General features: G+C 53.4%; 1 long non-coding RNA gene across 2 annotated transcripts; it reads left to right on the top strand.

The window, feature by feature from the left end:
- Nucleotides 1-432: 432 nt before the first annotated feature.
- On the top strand, nucleotides 433-3749 carry LOC139031518 (uncharacterized). 2 transcript variants are annotated; one of them, XR_011484017.1, is made up of 3 exons: nucleotides 433-1044; nucleotides 2883-3100; nucleotides 3413-3749. It is a non-coding gene; the product is annotated as an uncharacterized lncRNA (long non-coding RNA). The 2 variants fall into 2 exon arrangements; XR_011484016.1 differs by having other exon boundaries at nucleotides 433-3100.
- The last annotated feature ends 4891 nt before the right edge of the window (nucleotides 3750-8640 follow it).

Genomic DNA, 8640 nt, shown 5'->3' with positions numbered 1-8640 from the left:
TGGGATAGGTGTGTCTGGGGAGACGATGTTGTCCCAACAAGCAGACCTCTCTGTCCACAGATAAGGTGTAGATGACGTCCTTTCTAGACACTAAGAGTTGCTCTTCTCAGGGAATTCAAGGTTGTCTTTTGAAAATTATTTTCCTTTCTTCTTCCTCATCTCCTCATTATTTTATTTATTTTAAACAACATCATCCATCCATCCTAAGTCACTTCAATCATGTCTGACTCTTTGTGATCCCATGGACTATAGCCCGCCAGGATCCTCTGTCTATGGAATTCTTGGAGGGGGTTGCCATTTCCTTCTCCAGGGGATCTTCCAGTCCCAGGGATTGAACCCATGTTTCTTAAGTCTCCTGCATTGGCGGGGGGCGGGGGTCCTTTACCACGAATGCCACCTGGGAAGCCCTTAAACAACATACACGATGTCTTTCTTAAAGAAGACGAAGCCCAGAATCTAGGGCTCCGTTTGCAGCGGAGTGGCTTTCCCCGGATCTCTCCCAGGAGCTCTGCTTTACCTTGACAGCCACACCAGCCCTGTGTGCGAGGGGCACCCGGGCAGGGCAGGAAGTGGCGCCGAGGATGCTTCTGTTTGCAAACCACCTCCCAGGCAGGCGGCTCCTGCAGCGGGACCTGGGCGCGTGCAAGTCTGCCACGTTGCCGGTACGCAGGGAGACGCCAGGGCCAGGCAAACTCCCTAACGCAAACCCTGAACCTAACTGGAGAAAGAGGTCCCTCTGCACCCGCGCTGGGGCTGTGCGGTGTTTGCTGACCCAAGCACATCGGCTTAGCTGCGTGTTAATGGAAACGTTTTTGGACCGGGCTGAGTGTCACGGGTGTTTTCATTAAACTGATTCCAGCATATCGTTGACCTCCGTTCTCAGGGGGACACAGAGCTTCCTCTGGGGCTGCAGTGCAGCTGTTTGATCCTCGCAGCGGCCACCACGAGGAAGTTCACGGCGAGGAAGCTCCCCTCTCCCTCTTCCTGCGCTGCTGGCTCTGCCGGCTTGAGTTTTAAAGAGACAACACGATGTTTTGCTGGAGGGTGAGTGCCTGGGAGAGTCATTTTTCAGTGGGAGGATGTGGGGATGTTAGCAGATGGAAGACCTTCTGTTCGAACTGTGTTTGCTTTTCCGGGCTTTTTTTTTTCCTACCGTGGTTCACAAAGTTGGAAGTTCAGATCTCCCTAGGGAGGTTGGCAGTTGGCTTTAATAGGGCAGAAATGGGTCCTGAAACTGTCTGCGCCCTGGGCTGGTCTGGGTTGGAGGCCAGCAGAGCTGTAAAGGCTCTTCAGTGCGGGGCGGAAACTCCTCCTGACGCTGAGCCACGGCCCCCCTGAGAAGGGCGTTGGTCCACTCCTGGCTCCTGACCAGGTCACCGCCAGTCATGAGTGCTTGCTCTGCACACCTCCAGCATCGCCCAGAGAGAAAACACGCTCCCACGCTAGGGCTGGCTTTCCTCTCTCCTTCTGAGCCGTTTCCAGGCCTCTGCTTGGCTGCCCCCACTTGCATGACTGAGCAAGGCAGCTGAGATTTCACCCAGACGCCCCCTCACCACTGTGCTACCCCAGGAGGTGGTGGCGGGGAGGGGACGGCGGGGAGAACTGGCTGGCATTTCCTCTCGGTCAGCCCTGCTGCCCTCAAACCCCAGATCGCTCTTCTTGGCACTTAGCTCATTTCCCAACAGATGCCCAAAATAGAACTAAATTCAGAGCACCAAAGCATGCTGCTGGGGGGGACCAGGGCACATGCTAACCATTCCGGGGCCCCACACCCAGAGCCTGACCCTGCTGGGCTCTTGGGCGGCCCCTGGCCTGGCTCTGTGCCTCCTCCAATCCCCTGATCTGGGTCCTCTGGGTAAGCAGTGGGCCTGGTCAACTTTCTCTTGCAACACTCTGACCATGTTACTCACAGCACAGAAGAGCTCAGATGGTCACGCAGCTCCTGGCTGGTCAGGACACAGGGGGATGGAAGAATTGGGACTTTAGCACCCCCGAGAGGTGGTGCAAGTTGAAAACACAAGTAGATGCAAAACAAGGTTTGGGTTGATTTGTAAGTGACTGTTTATAGGATTTTCAAGGGGATCCAGGAATCACTTGTATATAAGCCTCTGCTGTCTAGCAGGGGACACACAAAATGGATGGGGGCCTTCCTTCAAAGAGCCTCCAGTCTGCGAGGGAAATGGGATATGCAGCCAGGTACCTGGCAGGTGAAAGACTGCCCCCATCCCTGCCCAGACAAGCCTTCCTGCTCCCCCTGCTTCCTGACCCACCAGGCCAGGGCCACAGATTAGATGCCACTGGTCTTGGACAATAAGGAATACGTTTGCTGGACAATTCAGAGGAACTGTGATGAGGTGGGGGCTTTCCTGGTGGCTCAGACGGTAAAGTGTCTACCTGCAATGCAGGAGACCCCCGTTCGATCCCTGGTCCAGGAAGATCCATTGGAGAAGAGAATGGCTACTCACTCCAGGATTCTTGCCTGGAGAATCCCATAGACAGAGGAGCCTGGTGGGCTCCATGGGATTGCAAAGAGTGGACGCGACTGAGCAACTAACACTTTGTGTGTGTGTGTGTGTGTGTCCGTCCATGTGAAGAGGTGAGAGATTGGGCATTACAGGGAACAACACAGTGGAAACTTCCGGACCCACCTTCCTCTGGTTCTGGGCCTTCCAAGATGGACGGAATCTCTCCTCTCGTATTGTCCAGTGTCCTGCGGCTTGGCTGTCCCCTTCCTCTCTCCCCTTGGCGACCTCACACCACATGCCCCCTTCCCCCCCGCTCCTCCCCGCTCCCCTTACTCACTTACTTTCTCTGCTTCTGTGTGGCTCCCTTCCACGGGCTCTTCCCGGGGGCTCTGCGGGCCCCTCCCTGCCTTTTCACAGGTGCTTTCCCACCATAGCCCCCATCAGCCCGGGGAGGCTTCAGGGGCGCGGAGCAAGTGAGGGGGCGGGGTCCTGGAGACAGTGCTGAGCTCTAGATGGACCCCGCGTTCCCCAGACCGCAGCGAAGCTTCATCCTCCCGACTCTGTGACCGAGCTCTCCCACGCTGCGTGTTCTGGGGCAGGACTTCTGCAGAAAGCACTCTCCCCCACGGACTTAGGTAAGACCCACTGCTATGGGCTGAATTTGTACACCCTCCCCAAATTCACGTGTTCCGTCCTAACGCCAGCACTTGGCAGGATACAGAACAATTGGTGCGCCCATTCATACTCAGCTTCTGGAGTACGAATCGGAACCACCGCCTCTGACAACAGTTTGGCTTTCTTTTTTAACAAAGATAAACATACACTTACCCTAAGAGTAGGGTTTGCTGCTCATTTGTTCTCTGAGGAATTCATTCTCTTGAAAAGAAATGAAATACATGTCCACATAGACACCTAACCACTGGTCTTCACAGCAGTTCTATTCACAGCAGCCTCAAAGTGGACACAGCTCTCCATCCACGAGCGCACACTCGGCATCTCAGTCGTGTCCGACTCTCTGCGACCCCGTGGACTGTAGCCCCCCCGGCTCCTCTGTCCATGGGATTCTCCAGGCAAGAACACTGGGCTGGGTTGCCATGCCCTCCTCCAGGGGATCTTCCGAATCCAGAGATGGAACCTGCATCTCTTACGTCTCTTGCATTGGCAGGAGGGTTCTTTACCGCTGGGGCCACCTGGGAAGCCTGTGTCCATCCATAGGTGAAGGGGTAAATGAGTTGGGGTGTTTGTGCAGTGAGTCACTACCTTGCAATAAAAAAACTCTGACCCGCTGAGCTGTGTAACCACTGTGGCTGAATTGCAAAGGCACTGTATCGAGAGAAAAAAGCCAGGCATCCGAAGGACATGCGGAATATGACAGGATTTCGTTTATATCAAACTCTTGAAAAGACAGATCTCATCCACAGTGACAGAAAGCAGGTCAGGGGTTGTCCAGGACTGAGCAAGGAGATGACTGACGGGGAAGGGGCCCCACAGAAGTCTTTTCTGAGGGATTGAAATGCTTTTGCCTTGACTGGGGTCGCAGTTACACACATATGTATTTGTCGTGCAGGAGAGTCTTACTGCATGCAAATTATACTCAATGAAGTTAATATGAATTTAGAATCAGAAAAGAATGTCACGTGTACTGACCTGGAATACTTTTAAAAGTAGGTCACAGAAAAATAAGCCTGGAATTACATTAAAAATAATAAAATTTTAACCATCTCCCCATCTCTGTAAATGCAGGGGAGGGATTCAGGGGAAAAAAATGCAATAAAATGATAACTGGATATTACCCAAGGGGAAAGGAGTGAGATGGAAGGGGACTTTTCACTTACAGTGAGGGTGTATTCCTTCTGTATCATTTGGTTTTTATAATCAGTATCTGTGCACTGTGTATTCCTTCTGTATCATTTGGTTTTTATAATCAGTATCTGTGCACTGTTAAAACACACACACACACAAACTTGTCCCAAATCACGTGAGTCTGAGCTTGTTCTGACTCCAAAGCCAGAAGCTAAGAGCCTCTAAGGCACTGGGGTTCTTTCTGCCGTGAAGAACCACAGCTGCCTTCCCTCGGCTCCAAGAGCAGCGCCAGGCCAAAGGGGCAGGGTGCTCTCGCGCGCTCGGCTCCGCAGGACACGTGGAAACACAAACCAGCACGGAGGCATGCCTCTGCCTCTCCCGGTTTCCTGTATAATTTGACTACGAAGCCAAAATAACCATGAACGACCGTGTTGGTTGTTGTTGGTAAGTGTTTCCTGCTGCTGCTGCTGCTGAGTCGCTTCAGTCGTGTCCGATGCTGTGTGACCCCATAGATGGCAGCCCACCAGGCTCCGCTGTGTTTCCGAGTGACGACCAAACAATCTAGTTCTCTTTTGGTCAGAGCTTCCCTGGTAGCCCCCAGGTAAAGAATCCGCCTGCCCGTGCAGGAGACGGGGGTTCGATCCCTGGGTTGGGAAGATTCCCTGAAGAAGGAAATAGCAACCCACTCCAGTATTTTTGCCTGGGAATTCCCATGGTCTGGGCAGCCTGGTGTGGCCGCAAAGAGTCGGACACGAGTGAGTGATTCCACAACAAGATACAACTGAATAATCGAGTTTCTTTTTATCAGTGGTTCCTAACTGGGGGCAACCTTGCCCCTGGAGAGGCCCCTGGCAACGTTTGGAGACACTTCTGGTCGTCACAGCCCACGGGCGGAGGTGCGGCCAGAGCCCAGCAGGCCGAGGTCAGGGCTGCTGCCCCCGACCAGCAAGGCCGGGGCAGCCCCCGACCAGCAAGGCCGTGGCAACCCCCGACAGGGACCGTCCTGCCCCCAGCATCAGCACTGCTGGGGTCAGGGGAGTCGTCTGCCGACAGCACTGCTTCTACCGCGTTCTCTAGTCTCATCCAAGACACAGAAGGAAACCAGGCCCTTGGCTTTAGTGACGGAGGTGGCTGCTTACAGAAAAGTTCTGTCTCTACATTTTACGAGCCGCAGTGTAGAAATAGAATTGGTTGTCCTCTTGTTTCAGGACAAAAGTTGGTCTTGGGCACATACGTGAGGGGTGGCTCTGGGGAGCTGGATGTTGTCGGGACAGAGCTTGGCCCGGAGCACGCAGCCTGGGCCCTGGCTCTGCACGCACCTGCCGCGTGTCGCTGGGAGTGGCACTGTCCTCGGGTGGCAATAAGCACCCTCAGCTCTTTTCTGGCCCTGACAGCTTTTATTCTCTAACAAGTCTGTGCACGAGTAGGTGTGGAGCTGCTGAGGCACAGCAGGAATAAGGAAGAAGAAACCGCGGCGCCCCGCCTTCCACGCCCAGCTGTGCTCCGCCTTCCACGCCCAGCTGTGCTCCGCCTTGCACGCCCAGTCGTGCTCCCTGCAGGCATGCGTGCCTGGCTTCCCATCCCCACACACTGAGAAGCGGCTGCCGAGCAGGGCGCCGGGAGACGGGAAGGCTGGCCAGGGCAGGGCCTCCATCTCGCGGCAGAGTGACGCTGCAGAGCCTGCTTCCACTCTGGGATCAGCGGAGTTGTGCTGTCGTTGTGGTTCAGTCGCTCAGCTGTGTCCGACTCTGTGACCCCGGGAGCTGCAGCGCGCCTTGCTGCCCTCCAACCTCTCCCGGAGCTTACTCAAACTCCTGTCCGTTGACTTGGTGATGCCATCCAACCTTCTCACCCTCTGTCGTCCCCTCGGGGGAGCTGTGGGTTGCCAGTCATCCTCAAGAAAGAAGTGATGGTGGACCCTGGCATTTTTTATCCCATTCTTTGAGAAGTTTTGTTTTTTCTTTCTGGGAGGGATGATAGCTCCCTTTTTTCCCTTTGATATTCATGAAAGAGGTTTGAGTTGTTTTGTTTGTTTTATTTTGCTTTCCGAAACAATTGAGAATAGGTGATTGTAAAAATACAGATTTCGTTGTCTTTGTTCCATCGCCAAGTTGTGTCCAACTGTTTTCGACCCTGTGGACTGCAGGGAGCCAGGCTTCTCTGTCCTTCAGCCCCTGAGGTCACAAAGAGTCAGACAGGGGCTTCCCTGGTTCCTCAGTCAGTGAAGAATAGTCCTGTAATTCAGGAGACCTGGGTTCTACCCCTGCGTTTGGGAAGATCCCCTGGAGAAGGGCAATGGCTATCCACCCCAGTATCCTGGCCTGGAGAATCCCAAGGACAGAGGAGCCTGGCAGGCTACGGTCCATGGGGTCACAAAGAGTTGGACACAACTCAGTGACTAAACACACACAAAACTATAGATAATAGACCCGTTTTTCTAGATCCTGTAGACACATGCTAAGACATTTAAGTACGAAAAGGGGTGTACAGTGAAAAATAAGCCCTGGGATAGATGTCCCCTCTTTTCTTCTCAAAGTCCTCTCGGAGGAACTGGAGAAGTTGGGGACTTGTTGCTTTAGGGGAGCAAACAGCAAACTTTGGGGCTCACGTGACAGCCAAGGAAAGAAAGCCAGAGGGGCCAGCATCCAGGAAGATGACACAGTTCTGGGCAGACGTCCACAGTGAGAGAGGACACTGCACGCGACTTAGATGGTAGCCTGCTGCTGTGTTCATAGAAGAAGGAAAAAAAAATCAAGGCGCAGGAACAAGGCAAAAAATTGCGACTTTCAGAGTTAGAGGCTGGAGTTCTACTGGTTTCCTTCTGGAATAATCCACACCGGTGTGTTAAGCCAGCCACTTCTGTTTTTCTGTCCATGTCATTTTCAGAGTAAGTGCTTGGCTGATACAGGGAAGTAACACGAATGAGAGAACAGGACAGAGTTTCTGCGGTCTTCCTGTGTTTAAAGCCAGCTCCAGTTTGGACGGAATCATGGCCTCTAGGGGCTGACTGCTCCCCCAGCTACTCAGGGTAGGTGTATTATGCTTGAGTCCCAGGGAACTCCCGGGTGTGTGTGCCCCGCCCCCCCCCCCCCCCACACCGGGATTCTGTGTTCACGACGTCAGGGGTAAGGGCCTGTGAATGGGGCTGCAAGGAAGGGAGGACCCCGCATTGCACACTCCTCCTCTGCTCACATGCACGTCTCATTGTCCCTAGGACTCCACTCACAAAACCCAAATTCAAAGGCAAAAGTACTGAAGATTTCACCATGGTGACAGCAAAGCATGAAGCCAAGTGCGGGGCCCTGTGAAACTGCACAGGCTGACGACCCGTGAGGTCGCCCTGCAGGTCTGGGTGTGGACCCAGGACCACTAAGGGCTCTGGAAGCCGTGAGACAAGGCGCCTGAGCCCGAGGATGGGAGCACCCAGGGCTAGAAGGGACCTGGGTTCCTGATGACTTAAAAACATGTTTTAGGTGAAGCAGCGTGTGGGAACTTAGTCCCCTGACCAGGGGTCAAACCCACACGCCCTGCACTGAGAGTGGAGTCTTAAACCTGGACCACCAGGGAAGTCCCAGTTGGGCAATCTTGTTGTCAACATTCTCAAGTGCCTGCAGTCCTGAGACTCACAGAAGTTTACGGCTGGAAAAATCCCGCAGAAGTTTAAGCCTGGCCTAGCCCTACCCGGGAGGTCAGTGAAGCACAGACAGAATCTGCTCGAGGTCAGTACTCAGTGGAGACCTGGACGAGGAGTTTGGATCTCCTGCCCCACTCCCACCTCTCGCTGGTGGCTCACACTAATTTACCGCAGGTCCTATTCCTGCAGCCTCCGCTGACTGGTTTATGTTCACTGGACACTCTTTTCAGGATAAGGGTACATTATTTTCTCATGTTTCTTTTTCCTATGCTCTCCCCTCCCCCAAAGCTGCTGAGTCTCCAACTGAGATCAGTTAATTAATAGGAATTCACTTCCAAGTGGCTTCTCCCGGGTGACAGATGTGCAGAGCCGGGTGTGGAAGGGCGTCTGGTCTTCTTCTTCCTGATACGTGTTACACATCAGCCTTGAGCTAATGCTGTCAGGCTCAGAAATGAGCCCAAGTGATCCTGAAAACACTTAGAGCTGCAGAATATCAGATTTAGAACATAGTCTTGCAGTTCTCTAAATATGCTCCAGGGAACCCCAGGGGCTGCCTTCAGTTTGACCATCAAGAGCAGGTGGGCTGGGGAACTGAGCAGACCTTCATTCCCTCCCGAGTTTTTTTAATTCAATCGGGCCTCCGGGAAGGATTTCTCATGAGGAAAGTCTTCAATATTACAAAATGGTTTATGATGATGGATGTAGTTCATCTAGAATATGAGGAGATGGCTGGATCTG

Source organism: Odocoileus virginianus, chromosome 27 (assembly GCF_023699985.2).
Source record: "Odocoileus virginianus isolate 20LAN1187 ecotype Illinois chromosome 27, Ovbor_1.2, whole genome shotgun sequence".
Lineage (NCBI taxonomy): Eukaryota > Metazoa > Chordata > Mammalia > Artiodactyla > Cervidae > Odocoileus > Odocoileus virginianus.
This window is presented reverse-complemented; position numbering and strand designations above follow the sequence as displayed.